This window comes from Macrobrachium rosenbergii, chromosome 41 (assembly GCF_040412425.1).
Source record: "Macrobrachium rosenbergii isolate ZJJX-2024 chromosome 41, ASM4041242v1, whole genome shotgun sequence".
NCBI classification, from domain to species: domain Eukaryota; kingdom Metazoa; phylum Arthropoda; class Malacostraca; order Decapoda; family Palaemonidae; genus Macrobrachium; species Macrobrachium rosenbergii.
This window is the reverse complement of record NC_089781.1, coordinates 87,315,212-87,336,414: the sequence shown is the minus strand read 5'-3', so window position 1 is coordinate 87,336,414 and position 21,203 is coordinate 87,315,212. Positions and strand designations below refer to the sequence as shown.

The 21,203-nt window shown below is 34.8% G+C and overlaps 15 non-coding genes across 15 annotated transcripts; 5 read left to right on the top strand and 10 right to left on the bottom strand.

The window, feature by feature from the left end:
* Positions 1-565: 565 nt before the first annotated feature.
* On the bottom strand, positions 566-638 carry TRNAK-CUU (transfer RNA lysine (anticodon CUU)). The gene has a single exon. It is a non-coding gene; the product is annotated as a tRNA-Lys (tRNA).
* Positions 639-2,421: 1,783 nt separating this feature from the next.
* Positions 2,422-2,494, bottom strand: TRNAK-CUU (transfer RNA lysine (anticodon CUU)). The gene has a single exon. It is a non-coding gene; the product is annotated as a tRNA-Lys (tRNA).
* Positions 2,495-4,265: 1,771 nt separating this feature from the next.
* On the bottom strand, positions 4,266-4,338 carry TRNAK-CUU (transfer RNA lysine (anticodon CUU)). Its single transcript has one exon. It is a non-coding gene; the product is annotated as a tRNA-Lys (tRNA).
* A 1,761-nt stretch (positions 4,339-6,099) lies between these two features.
* TRNAK-CUU (transfer RNA lysine (anticodon CUU)) lies at positions 6,100-6,172 on the bottom strand. Its single transcript has one exon. It is a non-coding gene; the product is annotated as a tRNA-Lys (tRNA).
* A 1,756-nt stretch (positions 6,173-7,928) lies between these two features.
* Positions 7,929-8,001, bottom strand: TRNAK-CUU (transfer RNA lysine (anticodon CUU)). The gene has a single exon. It is a non-coding gene; the product is annotated as a tRNA-Lys (tRNA).
* A 1,095-nt stretch (positions 8,002-9,096) lies between these two features.
* Positions 9,097-9,169, top strand: TRNAA-AGC (transfer RNA alanine (anticodon AGC)). The gene has a single exon. It is a non-coding gene; the product is annotated as a tRNA-Ala (tRNA).
* Positions 9,170-9,792: 623 nt separating this feature from the next.
* On the bottom strand, positions 9,793-9,866 carry TRNAK-CUU (transfer RNA lysine (anticodon CUU)). Its single transcript has one exon. It is a non-coding gene; the product is annotated as a tRNA-Lys (tRNA).
* Positions 9,867-10,978: 1,112 nt separating this feature from the next.
* TRNAA-AGC (transfer RNA alanine (anticodon AGC)) lies at positions 10,979-11,051 on the top strand. Its single transcript has one exon. It is a non-coding gene; the product is annotated as a tRNA-Ala (tRNA).
* Positions 11,052-11,678: 627 nt separating this feature from the next.
* On the bottom strand, positions 11,679-11,751 carry TRNAK-CUU (transfer RNA lysine (anticodon CUU)). Its single transcript has one exon. It is a non-coding gene; the product is annotated as a tRNA-Lys (tRNA).
* A 1,772-nt stretch (positions 11,752-13,523) lies between these two features.
* TRNAK-CUU (transfer RNA lysine (anticodon CUU)) lies at positions 13,524-13,596 on the bottom strand. Its single transcript has one exon. It is a non-coding gene; the product is annotated as a tRNA-Lys (tRNA).
* A 1,088-nt stretch (positions 13,597-14,684) lies between these two features.
* On the top strand, positions 14,685-14,757 carry TRNAA-AGC (transfer RNA alanine (anticodon AGC)). Its single transcript has one exon. It is a non-coding gene; the product is annotated as a tRNA-Ala (tRNA).
* A 623-nt stretch (positions 14,758-15,380) lies between these two features.
* TRNAK-CUU (transfer RNA lysine (anticodon CUU)) lies at positions 15,381-15,452 on the bottom strand. Its single transcript has one exon. It is a non-coding gene; the product is annotated as a tRNA-Lys (tRNA).
* A 1,086-nt stretch (positions 15,453-16,538) lies between these two features.
* Positions 16,539-16,611, top strand: TRNAA-AGC (transfer RNA alanine (anticodon AGC)). The gene has a single exon. It is a non-coding gene; the product is annotated as a tRNA-Ala (tRNA).
* Positions 16,612-17,231: 620 nt separating this feature from the next.
* On the bottom strand, positions 17,232-17,304 carry TRNAK-CUU (transfer RNA lysine (anticodon CUU)). The gene has a single exon. It is a non-coding gene; the product is annotated as a tRNA-Lys (tRNA).
* Positions 17,305-18,423: 1,119 nt separating this feature from the next.
* On the top strand, positions 18,424-18,496 carry TRNAA-AGC (transfer RNA alanine (anticodon AGC)). The gene has a single exon. It is a non-coding gene; the product is annotated as a tRNA-Ala (tRNA).
* Positions 18,497-21,203: the final 2,707 nt, after the last annotated feature.

Genomic DNA, 21,203 nt, shown 5'->3' with positions numbered 1-21,203 from the left:
TGGTTTGCAAAATTGCTGTGAGGAGTTCAATGCAGTGCTGAATGAGTTTTTTTAACTTCAACTCATATTATTTGTCTTTCATGGCCTTTTGGGGAGGGAGGAGGATGGGAGTATGACGTGTAGATTTGTCAGATGTCTGTTGAAAAAGCTATGCGAAATTTAGAATATTTTGCAGTTAAAAAAACGCATTCATAAACTTTGAACTTTTAATTGTTATGGGAAAAATTTATGAGAAGATTGAAGTTGCATACCCTATTAAAATGATATTGATGGTAAAATCATGACTAATCAAAAATTGTCCAAGCTGTTTATATTATTATTATTATTATTTGTGTGCAACCTTTTAAGAGGTGTAGGGAAGTGGCGATGAGAACATGAATGGGATTTCATGTTGACAGAAAGCAAGGAATAAAAGTATGTCATCATAAAAAGTATGGAATCACTAGCCACTCTTCAGTTATTGCATGCGTGACTGTAGTGTCAACCTTTCTTTTATGAGAAATATATAAAAAGTCAGTGTCCTAACTTTCTTTGTTTTCTGTTTGGCACAACTGTCAAAACATTACGCCCAACGTGGGGCTCGAACCCACGACCCCGAGATTAAGAGTCTCGTGCTCTACCGACTGAGCTAGCCGGGCTTGGAAGCTGTTAGTGGACACCCCATAACTCAGCAAATATTCAGTATTGCCAATGTCAGGTGTCCAGTTCTGAGTTATCAGCATCATTCAACATGTTTATATGACTTTTTTACTTTTTAGTTTTTGATCACTGCTAGTTCTTAATGTATGAAGATTTTACTAAATCTTTTCACTCTTTCCTCAACACCTAGAGGAAATATGATCTTGCTCATATCTTGATGTTATCCCATTTTAAGTAAAAGTTGCATGCAAAAGCACAGAATCATAGACATGCACATGTTAATATTTCGTATCCTTTCATAAATACTTACTGCAACTAGTGTGGTAAGACTGAAATGGTTTTGTAAAAACTAATACTTATTCAAGTACTGATGAAGAATAAAAAGTGTTCAATTAAGTGTTAAATAATGTAGATAATGCAGATCTAAAGACTAGTAATTGGCAATACTGCCTATTTGCTGAGTTGTGGGTTGTCCACAAAGAGCTTTGAAGCCTGGATATCTCAGTCGATAGAGTACGAGACTATTAATCTCAGGGCTGTGAGTTCGACCCCCAAGTTGAGCGAAATGTTTTGGCAGAGTAGCGCCATAAAGAACATAAAATTGGAAGGAGAGTGAATTTTTTAGATAATTTCCAAAAGAAAAGTTATAAATGATTGTCAAGCGTTGACATATTTATTGAGTGTCTGATTCTAACATAAAAGGTCATGAATGAGAGATATGAAGGGGATAATTTTATCAATGGCCAGAGATTTTGAAGATATGAATGTGCTTATGAGTAAATTTACATGTTCGAAACAGAATCAATAATAAGAAACTCAGGAAGTGGAAATGCCAGGTTATTCATTGTTTTTCCTTTTATTTTTGCCAGTGAGAGCCTATGTTTTGTTTTCTTATTTATAGGTGTTTGTGGAATTCCCAATTGTCTTTTGGTAAAGCACTTTTTTGTTTTAAATTGAAGGATTTGGGTGGCTGTTGCAATGACCTTTGCTTAAAGCAATATTTTACAACACCTTTCTGCAAGGATGGTTTCTTCCTAATAACAAATGGTTATCAACTTATTTATTGCATTCATTGTTAAGAGTTGGGGATGTAGCTCAAGTGGTAGAGCGCTCGCTTAGCATGTGAGAGGTACATGGGATCGATACCCTGCATCTCCAGGTGATAGTTTATTCAATCCTATTAATGTTAGAATCTAATGAATGAAAAGACGTGGGTTATGGTTTGCAAAATTGCTGTGAGGAGTTCAATGCAGCGCTGAATGAGTTTTTTTTTTTACCTTCAACTCATATTATTTGTCTTTCATAGCCTTTTGGGGAGGGGGAGGAGGATGGGAGTATGATTTGTAGACTTGACAGATGTCTGTTGAAAAAGCTATGCAAAATTTAGAATATTGCAGTTAAAAAAACGCATTAATAAACTTTTAACTTTTGATTGTTATGGGAAAAATTTATGAGAAGATTGAAGTTTCATACCTTATTAAAATGATAAATGATGGTAAAATCATGACTAATCAAAAATTGTCCAAGCTGTTTATACTATTATTATTTGTGTGCAACCTTTTAAGAGGTGTAGGTAATTGGCGATGAGAACATAAATGGGATTTCATGTTGACAGAAAGCAAGGAATAAAAGTATGTCATCATAAAAAGTATGGAATCACTAGGCACTCTTCAGTTACTGCATGCATGACTGTAGTGTCAACCTTTCTTTTATGAGAAATATATAAGAAGTCAGTGTCCTAACTTTCTTTGTTTTCTGCATGGCACCACTGTCAAAACATTACGCCCAACGTGGGGCTCGAACCCACGACCCCGAGATTAAGAGTCTCGTGCTCTACCGACTGAGCTAGCCGGGCTTGGAAGCTGTTAGTGGACACCCCACAACTCAGCAAATATTCAGTATTGCCAATGTCAAGTGTTCAATTCTGAGTTATCAGCATCATTCAACATGTTTATATGACTTTTTTTACGTTTTAGTTTTGATCACTGCTAATTCTTAATGTACGAAGATTTTACTAAATCTTTTCACTCTTTCCTCAACACCTAGAGGAAATATGATCTTGCTCATATCTTGACGTTATCCCATTTTAAGTAAAAGTTGCATGCAAAAGCACAGAATCATAGACATGCACATGTTAATATTTCGTATCCTTACATAAGTACTTACTCCAACTAGTGTGGTAAGACTGAAATGGTTTTATAAAACTTATACATGTTCAAGTACTGATGAAGAATAAAAATTGTTCAATTAAGTTAAATAATGTAGATAATTTAGATCTAAAGACTAGGAATTGGCAATACTGCCTCTTTGCTGAGTTGTGGGTTGTTCACAAAGAGCTTTGAAGCCTGGCTATCTCAGTCGATAGAGTACGAGACTATTAATCTCAGGGCTGTGAGTTCGACCCCCAAGTTGAGTGAAATGTTTTGGCAGAGTAGCGCCATAAAGAACATAAAATTAGAAGGAGAGTGAATTTTTTTTAGATAATTTTCAAAAGAAAAGGTGAGACATAAGTTATAAATGATTGTCAAGCGTTGACATATTTGTTGAGTGTCTGATTCTAACATAAAATGTCATGAATGAGAGATATGAAGGGGATAATTTTATGAATGGCCAGAGATTTTGAAGATATGAATGTGCTTATGAATGAATTTACATGTTGAAATAGAATCAATAATAAGAAACTCAGGAAGTGGAAATGCCAGGTTATTATTTTTTTTTTTTTTTTTTACCAGTCAGAGCCTATTTTTTGTTTTCTTTGTGCAATTCCCAGTGGTCTTTTGGTAAAGCAATTTTTTGTTTTAAAATGAAGGATTTGGGGGGCTGATGCAAAGACCTTTGCTTAAAGTAATATTTTAGAACACCTTTCTGCAAGGATGGTTTCTTCCTAATAACAAATGGTTATCAACTTATTTATTGCATTCATTGTTAAGTGTTGGGGATGTAGCTCAAATGGTAGAGCGCTCGCTTAGCATGTGAGAGGTACATGGATCGATACCCCGCATCTCCAGGTGATAGTTTATTCAATCCTATTAATGTTAGAATCTAATGAATGAAAAGACGTGGGTTATGGTTTGCAAAATTGCTGTGAGGAGTTCAATGCAGTGCTGAATGAGTTTTTTTTTAACTTCAACCCATATTATTTGTCTTTCATGGCCTTTTGGGGAAGGGGAGGAGGATGGGAGTATGAAATGTAGACATGTCAGATGTCTGTTGAAAAGGTATGTGAAATTTAGAATATTGCAGTTAAAAAAATGCATTCATAAACTTTTAACTTTTAATTGTTATGGGAAAAATTTATGAGACGATTGAAGTTGCATACCTTATTAAAATGATAATGATGGTAAAATCATGACTAATCAAAAATTGTCCAAGCTGTTTAAATTATTATTATTTGTGTGCAACTTTTTAAGAGGTGTAGGTAAGTGGCGATGAGAACATGAATGGGATTTCATGTTGACAGAAAGCAAGGAATAAAAGTATGTCATAAAAAAAAGTATGGAATCACTAGGCACTCTTCAGTTACTGCTTGCATGACCGTAGTGTCAACCTTTCTTTTATGAGAAATATATAAAAAGTCAGTGTCCTAACTTTCTTTGTTTTCTGCATGGCACACTGTCAAAACATTACGCCCAACGTGGGGCTCGAACCCACGACCCCGAGATTAAGAGTCTCGTGCTCTACCGACTGAGCTAGCCGGGCTTGGAAGCTGTTAGTGGACACCCCACAACTCAGCAAATATTCAGTATTGCCAATGTCAAGTGTTCAATTCTGAGTTATCAGCATCATTCAACATGTTTATATGACTTTTTTACTTTTTAGTTTTTGATCACTGCTAGTTCTTAATGTACAAAAGATTTTACTAAATCTTTTCACTCTTTCCTCAACACCTAGAGGAAATATGAAATTGCTCATATTTGAAGTTTTAAGTAAAAGTTGCATGCAAAAGCACAGAATCATAGACATGCACATGTTAATATTTCGTATCCTTACATAAGTACTTACTCCAACTAGTGTGGTAAGACTGAAATGGTTTTATAAAACTTATACATGTTCAAGCACTGATGAAGAATGAAAATTGTTCAATTAAGTTAAATAATGTAGATAATTTAGATCTAAAGATTAGGAATTGGCAATACTGCCTATTTGCTGAGTTGTGGGTTGTTCACAAAGAGCTTTGAAGCCTGGCTTATCTCAGTCGATAGAGTACGAGACTATTAATCTCAGGGCTGTGAGTTCGACCCCCAAGTTGAGCGAAATGTTTTGACAGTAGCGCCATAAAGAACATAAAATTGGAAGGAGAGTGAATTTTTTAGATGATTTTCAAAAGAAAAGGTGAGACATAAGTTGTAAATGATTGTCAAGCGTTGACATATTTGTTGAGTGTCTGATTCTAACATAAAAGGTCATGAATGAGAGATATGAAGGGATAATTTTATCAATGGCCAGAGATTTTGAAGATATGAATGTTTTTATGAATAAATTTACATGTTCGAAATAGAATCAATAATAAGAAACTCAGGATTGGAAATTTATTATTTTTTTTTTTTTTTGCCAATCAGAGCCTATTTTTGTTTTCTTATTTCTAGGTGTTTGTGCAATTCCCAATGGTCTTTAGGTAAAGCAATTTTTGTTTTAAATTGAAGGATTTGGGTGGCTGTTGCAATAACCTTTGCTTAAAGCAATATTTTACAACGCCTTTCTGCAAGGATGGTTTCTTCCCAATAACAAATGGTTATCAACTTATTTATTGTATTCATTGTTAAGAGTTGGGGATGTAGCTCAAATGGTAGAGCGCTCGCTTAGCATGTAGGAGGTACGGGGATCAATACCCCACATCTCCAGGTGATAGTTTATTCAACCCTGTTAATGTTAGAATCTAATGAATGGAAAGACGTGGGTTATGGTTTGCAAAATTGCTGTGAGGAGTTCAGTGCAGTGCTGAATGAGTTTTTTTTTAACTTCAACTCATATTATTTGTCTTTCATGGCCGTTTGGGGAGGGGGAGAAGGATGGGAGTATGACGTGTAGACTTGTTAGATGTCTGTTGAAAAAGGTATGCGAAATTTAGAATATTGCAGTTAAAAAAACTCATTCATAAACTTTTAACTTTTAATTGTTATGGGAAAAATTTATGAGAAGATTGAAGTTGCATACCTTATTAAAATGATAATGATGGTAAAATCATGACTAATCAAAAATTGTCCAAGCTGTTTATATTATTATTATTTGTGTGCAACCTTTTAAGAGGTGTAGGTAAGTGGCGGTTAGAACATGAATGGGATTTCATGTTGACAGAAAGCAAGGAATAAAAGTGTCATCATAAAAAGTATGGAATCACTAGGCCCTCTTCATTTACTGCATGCGTGACTGTAGTGTCAACCTTTCTTTTATGAGAAATATATAAAAAGTCAGTGTCCTAACTTTCTTTGTTTTCTGTTTGGCACCACTGTCAAAACATTACGCCCAACGTGGGGCTCGAACCCACGACCCCGAGATTAAGAGTCTCGTGCTCTACCGACTGAGCTAGCCGGGCTTGGAAGCTGTTAGTGGACACCCCACAACTCAGCAAATATTCAGTATTGCCAATATCACGTGTTCAATTCTGAGTTATCAGCATCATTCAACATGTTTATATGACTTTTTTACTTTTTAGTTGTTGATCACTGCTAGTTCTTAATGTACGAAGATTTTACTAAATCTTTTCACTCTTTCCTCAACACCTAGAGGAAATATGATCTTGCTCATATCTTGACGTTTTCCCATTTTAAGTAAAAGTTGCATGCAAAAGCACAGAATCATAGACATGCACATGTTAATATTTCGTATCCTTACATAAATACTTACTCAACTAGTGTGGTAAGATTGAAATGGTTTTATAAAACTTATACATGTTCAAGTACTGATGAAGAATAAAAATGGTTCAATTAAGTAAAATAGCGTAGATAATTTAGATCTAAAGACTAGGAATTGGCAATAATGGCTGTTTGCTGAGTTGTGGGTTGTTCACAAAGAGCTTTGAAGCCTGGTTATCTCAGTCGATAGAGTACGAGACTATTAATCTCAGGGCTATGAGTTCGACTCCCAAGTTGAGTGAAATGTTTTGGCAGAGTAGCGCCATAAAGAACATAAAATTGGAAGGAGAATGAATTTTTTTAGATAATTTTCAAAAGAAAAGGTGAGACATAAGTTATGAATGATTGTCAAGCGTTGACATATTTGTTGAGTGTCTGATTCTAACATAAAAGGTCATGAATGAGAGATATGAAGGGGATAATTTTATCAATGGCCAGAGATTTTGAAGATATGAATGTTTTTATGAATAACTTTACATGTACGAAATAGAATCGATAATAAGAAACTTGTTTTTTATTTTTTTTTACCAATCAGAGGCTATTTTTTGTTTTCTTATATCTAGGTGTTTGTGCAATTCCCAATGGTCTTTAGGTAAAGCACTTTTTTGTTTTAAATTGAAGGATTTGGGTGGCTGTTGCAATAACCTTTGCTTAAAGCAATATTTTACAACGCCTTTCTGCAAGGATGGTTTCTTCCCAATAACAAATGGTTATCAACTTATTTATTGTATTCATTGTTAAGAGTTGGGGTGTAGCTCAAATGGTAGAGCGCTCGCTTAGCATGTAGAGGTACGGGGATCAATACCCCATCTCCAGGTGATAGTTTATTCAATCCTATTAATGTTAGAATCTAATGAATGGAAAGACGTGGGTTATGGTTTGCAAAATTGCTGTGAGGAGTTCAGTGCAGTGCTGAATGAGTTTTTTTTTAACTTCAACTCATATTATTTGTCTTTCATGGCCGTTTGGGGAGGGGGAGAAGGATGGGAGTATGACTTGTAGACTTGTCAGATGTCTGTTGAAAAAGCTATGCGAAATTTAGAATATTGCAGTTAAAAAACTCATTCATAAACTTTTAACTTTATTTGTTATGGGAAAAATTTATGAGAAGATTGAAGTTTCATACCTTATTAAAATGATATTGATGGTAAAATCATGACTAATCAAAAATTGTCCAAGCTGTTTATATTATTATTATTATTTGTGTGCAACCTTTTAAGAGGTGTAGGTAAGTGGCGATGAGAACATGAATGGGATTTCATGTTGAAATAAAGCAAGGAATAAAAGTATGTCATCATAAAAAGTATGGAATCACTAGCCACTCTTCAGTTACTGCATGCGTGACTGTAGTGTCAACCTTTCTCTCATGAGAAATATATAAAAAGTCAGTGTCCTAACTTTCTTTGTTTTCTGCATGGCACAACTGTCAAAACATTACGCCCAACGTGGGGCTCGAACCCACGACCCCGAGATTAAGAGTCTCGTGCTCTACCGACTGAGCTAGCCGGGCTTGGAATCTGTTAGTGGACACCCCACAACTCAGCAAATATTCAGTATTGCCAATGTCAACTGTCCAGTTCTGAGTTATCAGCATCATTCAGTATGTTTATATGACTTTTTTACGTTTTAGTTTTTGATCACTGCTAGTTCTTAATGTACGAAGATTTTACTAAATCTTTTCACTCTTTCCTCAACACCTAGAGGAAATATGATCTTGCTCATATCTTGACGTTATCCCATTTTAAGTAAAAGTTGTATGCAAAAGCACAGAATCATAGACATGCACATGTAAATATTTTGTATCCTTACATGAGTACTTACTCCAACTAGTGTGGTAAGACTGAAATGGTTTTGTAAAAACTTGTACATATTCAAGTACTGATGGAGAATAAAAAGTGTTCAATTATGGGTTAAATAATGTAGAAATTGAGATCTAAAGACTAGGAATTGGCAATACTGCCTATTTGCTGAGTTGTGGGTTGTTCACAAAGAGCTTTGAAGCCTGGCTATCTCAGTCGATAGAGTACGAGACTATTAATCTCAGGGTTGTGAGTTCAACCCCAAGTTGAGTGAAATGTTTTGACAGAGTAGCCCATAAAGAACATAAAAATGGAAGGAGAGTGATTTTTTTAGATAATTTTCAAAAGAAAAGGTGAGACATAAGTTATAAATGATTGTCAAGCGTTGACATATTTATTGAGTGTCTGATTCTAACATAAAAGGTCATGAATGAGAGATATGAAGGGGATAATTTTATCAATGGCCAGAGATTTTGAAGATATGAATGTGCTTATGAGGAAATTTACATGTTCGAAACAGAATCAATAATAAGAAACTCAGGAAGTGGAAATGCCAGGTTATTCATTGTTTTTTCCTTTTATTTTTGCCAGTCAGAGCCTATGTTTTGTTTTCTTATTTATAGGTGTTTGTGGAATTCCCAATTGTCTTTAAGTAAAGCACTTTTTTGTTTTAAATTGAAGGATTTGGGTGGCTGTTGCAATGACCTTTGCTTAAAGCAATATTTTACAACACCTTTCTGCAAGGATGGTTTCTTCCTAATAACAAATGGTTATCAACTTATTTATTGCATTCATTGTTAAGAGTTGGGGATGTAGCTCAAGTGGTAGAGCGCTCGCTTAGCATGTGAGAGGTACGGGGATCGATACCCCGCATCTCCAAGTGATAGTTTATTCAATCCTATTAATGTTAGAATCTAATGAATGAAAAGACGTGGGTTATGGTTTGCAAAATTGCTGTGAGGAGTTCAATGCAGCGCTGAATGAGTTTTTTTAACTTCAACTCATATTATTTGTCTTTCATAGCCTTTTGGGGAGGGGGAGGAGGATTGGAGTATGATTTGTAGACTTGTCAGATGTCTGTTGTAAAAGCTATGCGAAATTTAGAATATTGCAGTTAAAAAAACGCATTAATAAACTTTTAACTTTTAATTGTTATGGGAAAAATTTTTGAGAAGATTGAAGTTTCATACCTTATTAAAATGATAAATGATGGTAAAATCATGACTAATCAAAAATTGTCCAAGCTGTTTATATTATTATTATTATTTGTGTGCAACCTTTTAAGATGTGTAGGTAATTGGCGATGAGAACATAAATGGGATTTCATGTTGACAGAAAGCAAGGAATTAAAGTATGTCATCATAAAAAGTATGGAATCACTAGGCACTCTTCAGTTACTGCATGCATGACTGTAGTGTCAACCTTTCTTTTATGAGAAATATATAAAAAGTCAGTGTCCTAACTTTCTTTGTTTTCTGCATGGCACCACTGTCAAAACATTACGCCCAACGTGGGGCTCAGAACCCACGACCCCGAGATTAAGAGTCTCGTGCTCTACCGACTGAGCTAGCCGGGCTTGGAAGCTGTTAGTGGACACCCCACAACTCAGCAAATATTTAGTATTGCCAATGCCAAGTGTTCAATTCTGAGTTATCAGCATCATTCAACATGTTTATATGACTTTTTTACTTTTTAGTTTTTGATCACTGCTAGTTCTTAATGTACGAAGATTTTACTAAATCTTTTCACTCTTTCCTCAACACCTAGAGGAAATATGATCTTGCTCATATCTTGACGTTATCCCATTTTAAGTAAAAGTTGTATGCAAAAGCACAGAATCATAGACATGCACATGTAAATATTTTGTATCCTTACATGAGTACTTACTCCAACTAGTGTGGTAAGACTGAAATGGTTTTGTAAAAACTTGTGCATATTCAAGTACTGATGGAGAATAAAAAAAGTGTTCAATTATGGGTTAAATAATGTAGAAATTGAGATCTAAAGACTAGGAATTGGCAATACTGCCTATTTGCTGAGTTGTGGGTTGTTCACAAAGAGCTTTGAAGCCTGGCTATCTCAGTCGATAGAGTACGAGACTATTAATCTCAGGGTTGTGAGTTCAACCTCCAAGTTGAGCGAAATGTTTTGACAGTAGCGCCATAAAGAACATAAACAATGGAAGGAGAGTGAATTTTTTTAGATAATTTTCAAAAGAAAAGGTGAGACATAAGTTATAAATGATTGTCAAGCGTTGACATATTTATTGAGTGTCTGATTCTAACATAAAAGGTCATGAATGAGAGATATGAAGGGGATAATTTTATGAATGGCCAGAGATTTTGAAGATATGAATGTGCTTATGAGTAAATTTACATGTTCGAAACAGAATCAATAATAAGAAACTCAGGAAGTGGAAATGCCAGGTTATTCATTGTTTTTTCCTTTTATTTTTGCCAGTCAGAGCCTATGTTTTGTTTTCTTATTTATAGGTGTTTGTGGAATTCCCAATTGTTTTTGGGTAAAGCACTTTTTTGTTTTAAATTGAAGGATTTGGGTGGCTGTTGCAATGACCTTTGCTTAAAGCAATATTTTACAACACCTTTCTGCAAGGATGGTTTCTTCCTAATAACAAATGGTTATCAACTTATTTATTGCATTCATTGTTAAGACTGTTAAGCATTCATTGGGGATGTAGCTCAAATGGTAGAGCGCTCGCTTAGCATGTGAGAGGTACGGGGATCGATACCCCGCATCTCCAGGTGATAGTTTATTCAATCCTATTAATGTTAGAATCTAATGAATGAAAAGACGTGGGTTATGGTTTGCAAAATTGCTGTGAGGAGTTCAATGCAGAGCTGAATGAGTTTTTTTTTTACCTTCAACTCATATTATTTGTCTTTCATAGCCTTTTGGGGAGGGGGAGGAGGATGGGAGTATGATTTGTAGACTTGTCAGATGTCTGTTGAAAAAGCTATGCGAAATTTAGAATATTGCAGTTAAAAAAACGCATTAATAAACTTTTAACTTTTAATTTGTTATGGGAAAAATTTATGAGAAGATTGAAGTTTCAAACCTTATTAAAATGATAAATGATGGTAAAATCATGACTAATCAAAAATTGTCCAAGCTGTTTATATTATTATTATTATTTGTGTGCAACCTTTTAAGAGGTGTAGGTAAGTGGCGATGAGAACATGAATGGGATTTCATGTTGACAGAAAGCAAGGAATAAAAGTATGTCATCATAAAAAGTATGGAATCACTAGGCACTCTTCAGTTACTGCATGCATGACTGTAGTGTCAACCTTTCTCTCATGAGAAATATATAAAAAGTCAGTGTCCTAACTTTCTTTGTTTTCTGCATGGCACAACTGTCAAAACATTACGCCCAACGTGGGGCTCGAACCCACGACCCCGAGATTAAGAGTCTCGTGCTCTACCGACTGAGCTAGCCGGGCTTGGAAGCTGTTAGTGGACACCCACAACTCAGCAAATATTCAGTATTGCCAATGCCAAGTGTTCAATTCTGAGTTATCAGCATCATTCAACATGTTTATATGACTTTTTTACTTTTTAGTATTTGATCACTGCTAGTTGTTAATGTACGAAGATTTTACTAAATCTTTTCACTCTTTCCTCAACACCTAGATGAAATATGATCTTGCTCATATCTTGACGTTATCCCATTTTAAGTAAAAGTTGCGTGCAAAAGCACAGAATCATAGACATGCACATGTTAATATTTCGTATCCCTACATAAGTACTTACTCCAACTAGTGTGGTAAGACTGAAATGGTTTTATAAAACTTATACATGTTCAAGTACTGATGAAGAATAAAAATTGTTCAATTAAGTTAAATAATGTAGATAATTTAGTTCTAAAGACTAGGAATTGGCAATAATGGCTGTTTGCTGAGTTGTGGGTTGTTCACAAAGAGCTTTGAAGCCTGGCTATCTCAGTCGATAGAGTACGAGACTATTAATCTCAGGGCTGTGAGTTCGACCTCTAAGTTGAGTAAATGTTTTGGCAGAGTAGCGCCATAAAGATCATAAAATTGGAAGGAGAGTGAATTTTTTAGGTAATTTTCAAAAGAAAAAGTGAGACATAAGTTATAAATGATTGTCAAGCGTTGACATATTTGTTGAGTATCTGATTCTAACATAAAAGGTCATGAATGAGAGATATGAAGGGGATAATTTTATGAATGGCCAGAGATTTTGAAGATATGAATGTGCTTATGAATAACTTTACATGTACGAAATAGAATCGATAATAAGAAACTTGTTTTTTATTTTTTTTTTCTTTTATTTTTGCCATCAGAGCCTATTTTTTGTTTTCTTATTTCTAGGTGTTTGTGGAATTCCCAATGGTCTTTCGGTAAAGCACTTTTTTGTTTTAAATTGAAGGATTTGGGTGGCTGTTGCAATAACCTTTGCTTAAAGCAATATTTTACAACACCTTTCTGCAAGGATGTTTTCTTCCTAATAACAAATGGTTATCAACTTATTTATTGTATTCATTGTTAAAAGTTGGGGATGTAGCTCAAATGGTAGAGCGCTCGCTTAGCATGTGAGAGGTACATGGATCGATACCCCCGCATCTCCAGGTGATAGTTTATTCAGTCCTATTAATGTTAGAATCTAATGAATGAAAAGACGTGGGTTATGGTTTGCAAAATTACTGTGAGGAGTTCAATGCAGTGCTGAATGAGTTTTTTTTTTTTACTTTCAACTCATATTATTTGTCTTTCATGGCCTTTTGGGGAGGGGAGGAGGATGGGAGTATGACATGTAGACTTGTCAGATGTCTGTTGAAAAAGCTATGCGAAATTTAGAATATTGCAGTTAAAAAAAACGCATTAATAAACTTTTAACTTTTAATTGTTATGGGAAAAATTTATGAGAAGATTGAAGTTGCATACCTTATTAAAATGATAAATGATGGTAAAATCATGACTAATCAAAAATTGTCCAAGCTGTTTATATTATTATTATTTGTGTGCAACCTTTGAAGAGGTGTAGGTTAGAGGGATGAGAACATGAATGGGGTTTTATGTTGACAGAAAGCAAGGAATAAAAGTATGTCATCATAAAAAGTATGGAATCACTAGGCACTCTTCAGTTACTGCATGCGTGACTGTAGTGTCAACCTTTCTTTTATGAGAAATATATAAAAAGTCAGTGTCCTAACTTTCTTTGTTTTCTGTATGGCACCACTGTCAAAACATTACGCCCAACGTGGGGCTCGAACCCACGACCCCGAGATTAAGAGTCTCGTGCTCTACCGACTGAGCTAGCCGGGCTTGGAAGCTGTTAGTGGACACCCCACAACTCAGCAAATATTCAGTATTGCCAATGCCAAGTGTTCAAGTCTGAGTTATCAGCATCATTCAACATGTTTATATGACTTTTTTACTTTTTAGTTTTTGAATCACTGCTAGTTCTTAATGTATGAAGATTTTACTAAATCTTTTCACTCTTTCCTCAACACCTAGAGGAAATATGATCTTGCTCATATCTTGACGTTATCCCATTTTAAGTAAAAGTTGCATGCAAAAGCACAGAATCATAGACATGCACATGTTAATATTTCGTATCCTTACATAAGTACTTACTCCAACTAGTGTGGTAAGACTGAAATGGTTTTATAAAACTTATACATGTTCAAGTACTGATGAAGAATAAAAATTGTTCAGTTAAGTTAAATAATGTAGATAATTTAGATGTAAAGACTAGGAATTGGCAATAATGGCTGTTTGCTGAGTTGTGGGTTGTTCACAAAGAGCTTTGAAGCCTGGTTATATCAGTCGATAGAGTACGAGGCTATTAATCTCAGGGCTGTGAGTTCGACCCCCAAGTTGAGTGAAATGTTTTGGCAGAGTAGTGCCATAAAGAACATAAAATTAGGAGAGTGAATTTTTTTAGATAATTTTCAAAAGAAAAGGTGAGACATAAGTTATAAATGATTGTCAAGCGTTGACATATTTGTTGAGTGTCTGATTCTAACATAAAAGGTCATGAATGAGAGATATGAAGGGGATAATTTTATGAATGGCCAGAGATTTTGAAGATATGAATGTGCTTATGAATGAATTTACATGTTGGAAATAGAATCAATAATAAGAAACTCAGGAAGTGGAAATGCCAGGTTATTAATTTTTTTTTTTTTTTACCAGTCAGAGCCTATTTTTTGTTTTCTTATTTATAGGTGTTTGTGGAATTCCCAATGGTCTTTCGGTAAAGCAATTTTTTGTTTTAAATTGAAGGATTTGGGTGGCTGTTGCAATGACCTTTGCTTAAAGCAATATTTTACAACACCTTTCTGCAAGGATGGTTTCTTCCTAATAACAAATGGTTATCAACTTATTTATTGCATTCATTGTTAAGAGTTGGGGATGTAGCTCAAATGGTAGAGCGCTCGCTTAGCATGTGAGAGGTACGGGGATCGATACCCCGCATCTCCAGGTGATAGTTTATTCAATCCTATTAATGTTAGAATCTAATGAATGAAAAGACGTGGGTTATGGTTTGCAAAATTACTGTGAGGAGTTCAATGCAGTGCTGAATGAGTTTTTTTTTTAACTTCAACTCATATTATTTGTCTTTCATAGCCTTTTGGGGAAGGGGAGGAGGATGGGAGTATGACTTGTAGACTTGTCAGATGTCTGTTGAAAAAGCTATGCGAAATTTAGAATATTGCAGTTAAAAAACTCATTCATAAACTTTTAACTTTATTTGTTATGGGAAAAATTTATGAGAAGATTGAAGTTGCATACCTTATTAAAATGATATTGATGGTAAAATCATGACTAATCAAAAATTGTCCAAGCTGTTTAAATTATTATTATTTGTGTGCAACCTTTTTAAGAGGTGTAGGTAAGTGGCGATGAGAACATGAATGGGATTTCATGTTGACAGAAAGCAAGGAATAAAAGTATGTCATCATAAAAGTATGGAATCACTAGGCACTCTTCAGTTACTGCATGCGTGACTGTAGTGTCAACCTTTCTTTTTATGAGAAATATATAAAAAGTCAGTGTCCTAACTTTCTTTGTTTTCTGTATGGCACCACTGTCAAAACATTACACGCCCAACGTGGGGCTCAACCCACGACCCCGAGATTAAGAGTCTCGTGCTCTACCGACTGAGCTAGCCGGGCTTGGAAGCTGTTAGTGGACACCCCACAACTCAGCAAATATTCAGTATTGCCAATGTCAAGTGTTCAATTCTGAGTTATCAGCATCATTCAACATGTTTATATGACTTTTTACTTTTTAGTTTTTGATCACTGCTAGTTCTTAATGTACGAAGATTTTACTAAATCTTTTCACTCTTTCCTCAACACGTAGAGGAAATATGATCTTGCTCATATCTTGACGTTATCCCATTTTAAGTAAAAGGTGCATGCAAAAGTACAGAATCATAGACATGCACATGTTAATATTTTGTATCCTTACATAAGTACTTACTCAACTAGTGTGGTAAGACTGAAATGGTTTATAAAACTTATACATGTTCAAGTACTGATGAAGAATAAAAATTGTTCAATTAAGTTAAATAATGTAGATAATTTAGATCTAAAGACTAGGAATTGGCAATACTGCCTATTTGCTGAGTTGTGGGTTGTTCACAAAGAGCTTTGAAGCCTGGCTATCTCAGTCGATAGAGTACGAGACTATTAATCTCAGGGCTGTGAGTTCAACCCCAAGTTGAGCAAATGTTTTGACAGTAGCGCCATAAAGAACATAAAATTGGAAGGAGAGTGAATTTTTAGATAATTTTCAAAAGAAAAGGTGAGACATAAGTTATAAATGATTGTCAAGCGTTGACATATTTATTGAGTGTCTGATTCTAACATAAAAGGTCATGAATGAGAGATATGAAGGGGATAATTTTATGAATGGCCAGAGAATTTGAAGATATGAATGTGCTTATGAGGAAATTTACATGTTCGAAACAGAATCAATAATAAGAAACTCAGGAAGTGGAAATGCCAGGTTATTTTTTGTTTTTTTTTTTTATTTTTGCAATCAGAGCCTATGTTTTTTTTCTTATTTATAGGTGTTTGTGGAATTCCCAATGGTCTTTTTAGTAAAGCACTTTTTTGTTTTAAATTGAAGGATTTGGGTGGCTGTTGCAATAACCTTTGCTTAAAGCAATATTTTACAACACCTTTCTGCAAGGATGGTTTCTTCCCAATAACAAATGGTTATCAACTTATTTATTGCATTCATTGTTAAGAGTTGGGGATGTAGCTCAAATGGTAGAGCGCTCGCTTAGCATGTGAGAGGTACGGGGATCGATACCCCGCATCTCCAGGTGATAGTTTATTCAATCCTATTAATGTTAGAATCTAATGAATGAAAAGACGTGGGTTATGGTTTGCAAAATTGCTGTGAGGAGTTCAATGCAGTGCTGAATGAGTTTTTTTTTAACTTCAACTCATATTATTTGTCTTTCATGGCCTTTTGGGGAGGGGGAGAAGGATGGGAGTATGACGTGTAGACTTGTCAGATGTCTGTTGAAAAAGTATGCGAAATTTAGAATATTGCAGTTAAAAACTCATTCTCATAAACTTTTAACTTTTAATTGTTATGGGAAAAATTTATGAGAAGATTGAAGTTGCATACCTTATTAAAATAATAATGATGGTAAAATCATGACTAATCAAAAATTGTCCAAGCTGTTTATATTATTATTATTTGTGTGCAACCTTTTAAGAGGTGTAGGTAAGTGGCGATGAGAACATGAATGGGATTTCATGTTGAGAGAAAGCAAGGAATAAAAGTGTGTCATCATAAAAAGTATGGAATCACTAGGCACTCTTCAGTTACTGCATGCATGACTGTAGTGTCAACCTTTCTTTTATGAGAAATATATAAAAAGTCAGTGTCCTAACTTTCTTTGTTTTCTGCATGGCACCACTGTCAAAACATTACGCCCAACGTGGGGCTCGAACCCACGACCCCGAGATTAAGAGTCTCGTGCTCTACCGACTGAGCTAGCCGGGCTTGGAAGCTGTTAGTGGACACCCCGCAACTCAGCAAATATTCAGTATTGCCAATGCCAAGTGTTCAATTCTGAGTTATCAGCATCATTCAACATGTTTATATGACTTTTTTACTTTTTAGTTTTTGATCACTGCTAGTTCTTAATGTACGAAGATTTTACTAAATCTTTTCACTCTTTCCTCAACACCTAGATGAAATATGATCTTGCTCATATCTTGACGTTATCCCATTTTAAGTAAAAGTTGCATGCAAAAAGCACAGAATCATAGACATGCACATGTAAATATTTTGTATCCTTACATAAGTACTTACTCCAACTAGTGTGGTAAGACTGAAATGGTTTTATAAAACTTATATATGTTCAAGTACTGATGAAGAATAAAAATTGTTCAATTAAGTTTAAATAATGTAGATAATTTAGATCTAAAGACTAGGAATTGGCAATACTGCCTATTTGCTGAGTTGTGGGTTGTTCACAAAGAGCTTTGAAGCCTGGCTATCTCAGTCGATAGAGTACGAGACTATTAATCTCAGGGTTGTGAGTTCGACCCCCAAGTTGAGCGAAATGTTTTGACAGTAGCGCCATAAAGAACATAAACAATGGAAGGAGAGTGAATTTTTTAGATAATTTTCAAAAGAAAAGGTGAGACATAAGTTATAAATGATTGTCAAGCGTTGACATATTTGTTGAGTGTCTGATTCTAACATAAAAGGTCATGAATGAGAGATATGAAGGGGATAATTTTATGAATGGCCAGAGAATTTGAAGATATGAATGTGCTTATGAATGAATTTACATGTACGAAATAGAATCAATAATAAGAAACTCAGGAAGTGGAAATGCCAGGTTATTAATTTTTTTTTTTTTATTTTTTGCCAGTCAGAGCCTATTTTTTGTTTTCTTATTTATAGTGTTTGTGGAATTCCCAATTGTCTTTCGGTAAAGCACTTTTTGTTTTAAATTGAAGGATTTGGGTGGCTGTTGCAATGACCTTTGCTTAAAGCAATATTTTACAACACCTTTCTGCAAGGATGGTTTCTTCCTAATAACAAATGGTTATCAACTTATTTATTGCATTCATTGTTAAGACTTATTTATTGCATTCATTGTTAAGAGTTGGGGATGTAGCTCAAGTGGTAGAGCGCTCGCTTAGCATGTGAGAGGTACGGGGATCGATACCCCGCATCTCCAGGTGGTAGTTTATTCAATCCTATTAATGTTAGAATCTAATGAATGAAAAGACGTGGGTTATGGTTTGCAAAATTGCTGTGAGGAGTTCAATGCAGTGCTGAATGAGTTTTTTTTTTTACTTCAACTCATATTATTTGTCTTTCATGGCCTTTTGGGGAGGGGGGAGGAGGATGGGAGTATGACATGTAGACTTGTCAGATGTCTGTTGAAAAAGCTATGCGAAATTTAGAATATTGCAGTTAAAAACTCATTCATAAACTTTTAACTTTTAATTGTTATGGGAAAAATTTATGAGAAGATTGAAGTTGCATACCTTATTAAAATGATAAATGATGGTAAAATCATGACTAATCAAAAATTGTCAAGCTGTTTATATTATTATTATTTGTGTGCAACCTTTTAAGAGGTGTAGGTAAGTGGCGATGAGAACATGAATGGGATTTCATGTTGACAGAAAGCAAGGAATAAAAGTGTCATCATAAAAAGTATGGAATCACTAGGCACTCTTCAGTTACTGCATGCATGACTGTAGTGTCAACCTTTCTTTATGAGAAATATATAAAAAGTCAGTGTCCTAACTTTCTTTGTTTTCTGCAAGGCACCACTGTCAAAACATTACGCCCAACGTGGGGCTCAACCCACGACCCCGAGATTAAGAGTCTCGTGCTCACCGACTGAGGCTAGCCAGGCTTGGAAGCTGTTAGTGGACACCCCCAACTCAGCAAATATTCAGTCTTGCCAATGCCAAGTGTTCAATTCTGAGTTATCAGCATCATTCAACATGTTTATATGACTTTTTTACTTTTTAGTTTTTGATCACTGCTAGTTCTTAATGTACGAAGATTTTACTAAATCTTTTCAATCTTTCCTCAAAACCTAGATGAAATATGATCTTGCTCATATCTTGACGTTATCCCATTTTAAGTAAAAGTTGCATTCAAAAGCACAGAATCATAGACATGCACATGTTAAATATTTACTATCCTACATAAGTACTTAATTCAACTAGTGTGGTAAGACTGAAATGGTTTTATAAAACTTATATGTTCAAGTACTGATGAAGAATAAAAAAATTGTTTAATTAAGTTAAATAATGTAGATAATTTAGATCTAAAGACTAGGAATTGGCAATAATGGCTTATTTGCTGAGTTGTGGGTTGTCCTCTAAAGAGCTTTGAAGCCTGGCTATCTCAGTCGATAGAGTAAAGACTATTAATCTCAGGGCTGGAGGAGTTCGACCTCTAAGTTGAGTAAATGTTTTGCAGAGTAGCTGTAAAGATCATAAAATTGGAAGGAGAGTTAGAATTTTAGTAATTTTCAAAAGAAAAAGTGAGACATAAGTTATAAATGATTGTCAAAGCGTTGACATATTTGTTGAGTGTCTGATTCTAACATAAAAAGGTCATGAATGAGAGATATGAAGGGGATAATTTTATCAATGGCCAGAGATTTTGAAGATATGAATGTGCTTATGAATAACTTTACATGTAAACAAATAGAATCGATAATAAGAAACTTGTTTTTTTGTTTTTTTACCAGTCAGAGCACTTTTTTTTTGTTTTTTTTTTATTTCTAGGTGTTTGTGCAATTCCCAATGGTCTTTCGGTAAAGCAACCCCCTTTTAAATTGAAGGATTTGGGTGGCTGTTGCAATAACCTTTGCTTAAAGCAATATTTTACAAACACCTTTCTGCAAAGGATGTTTTCTTCCTAATAACAAAATGGTTATCAACTTATTTATTGTATTCATTGTTAAAGTTGGGGATGTAGCTCAAATGGTAGAGTGCTCGCTTAGCATGTGAGAGGTACATGGATCGATGGAGACCTCGCATCATCTCCAGGTGATAGTTTATTCAGTCCTATTAATGTTAGAATCTAATGAATGAAAAGACGTGGGTTATGGTTTGCAAAATTACTGTGAGGAGTTCAATGCAGTGCTGAATGAGTTTTTTTTTTTTTTTTTTAACTTCAAATGATATTATTTGTCTTTCATGGCCTTTTGGGGAGGGGGAGGAGGATGGGAGTATGACATGTAGACTCCTCAGATGTCTGTTGAAAAAGCTATGTGAAATTTAGAATATATTGCAGTTAAAAAAACGCATTAATAAACTTTTAACTTTTAATTGTTATGGGAAAAATTTATGAGAAGATTGAAGTTGCATACCCTATTAAAATCATAGTGATGGTAAAATCATGACTAATCAAAAATTGTCCAAGCTGTTTATATTATTGTTATTTGTGTGCAACCTTTTAAGATGTGTAGGTAAGTGGCGATGAGAACATGAATGGGATTTCATGTTGAGAGAAAGCAATGAACAAAACTGTCATCATAAAAAGTATGGAATCACTAGGCACTCTTCAGTTACTGCATGCGTGACTGTAGTGTCAACCTTTCTTTATGAGGAATATATAAAGTCAGTGTCCTAACTTTCTTTGTTTTCTGTAATGGCACCACTGTCAAAACATTACGCCCAACGTGGGCTCGAACTCCCACGACCCCGAGATTAAGAGTCTGCCACCGACTGAGCTAGCCGGGCTTGGAAGCTGTTATGGACACCCCACAACTCAGCAAATGTTCAGTATTGCCAATGCCAAGTGTTCAAGTCTGAGTTATCAGCATCATCAACAACATGTTTATATGACTTTTTACTTTTTAGTTTTTGAATCACTGCTAGTTCTTAATGTAGAAGATTTTACTAAATCTTTAC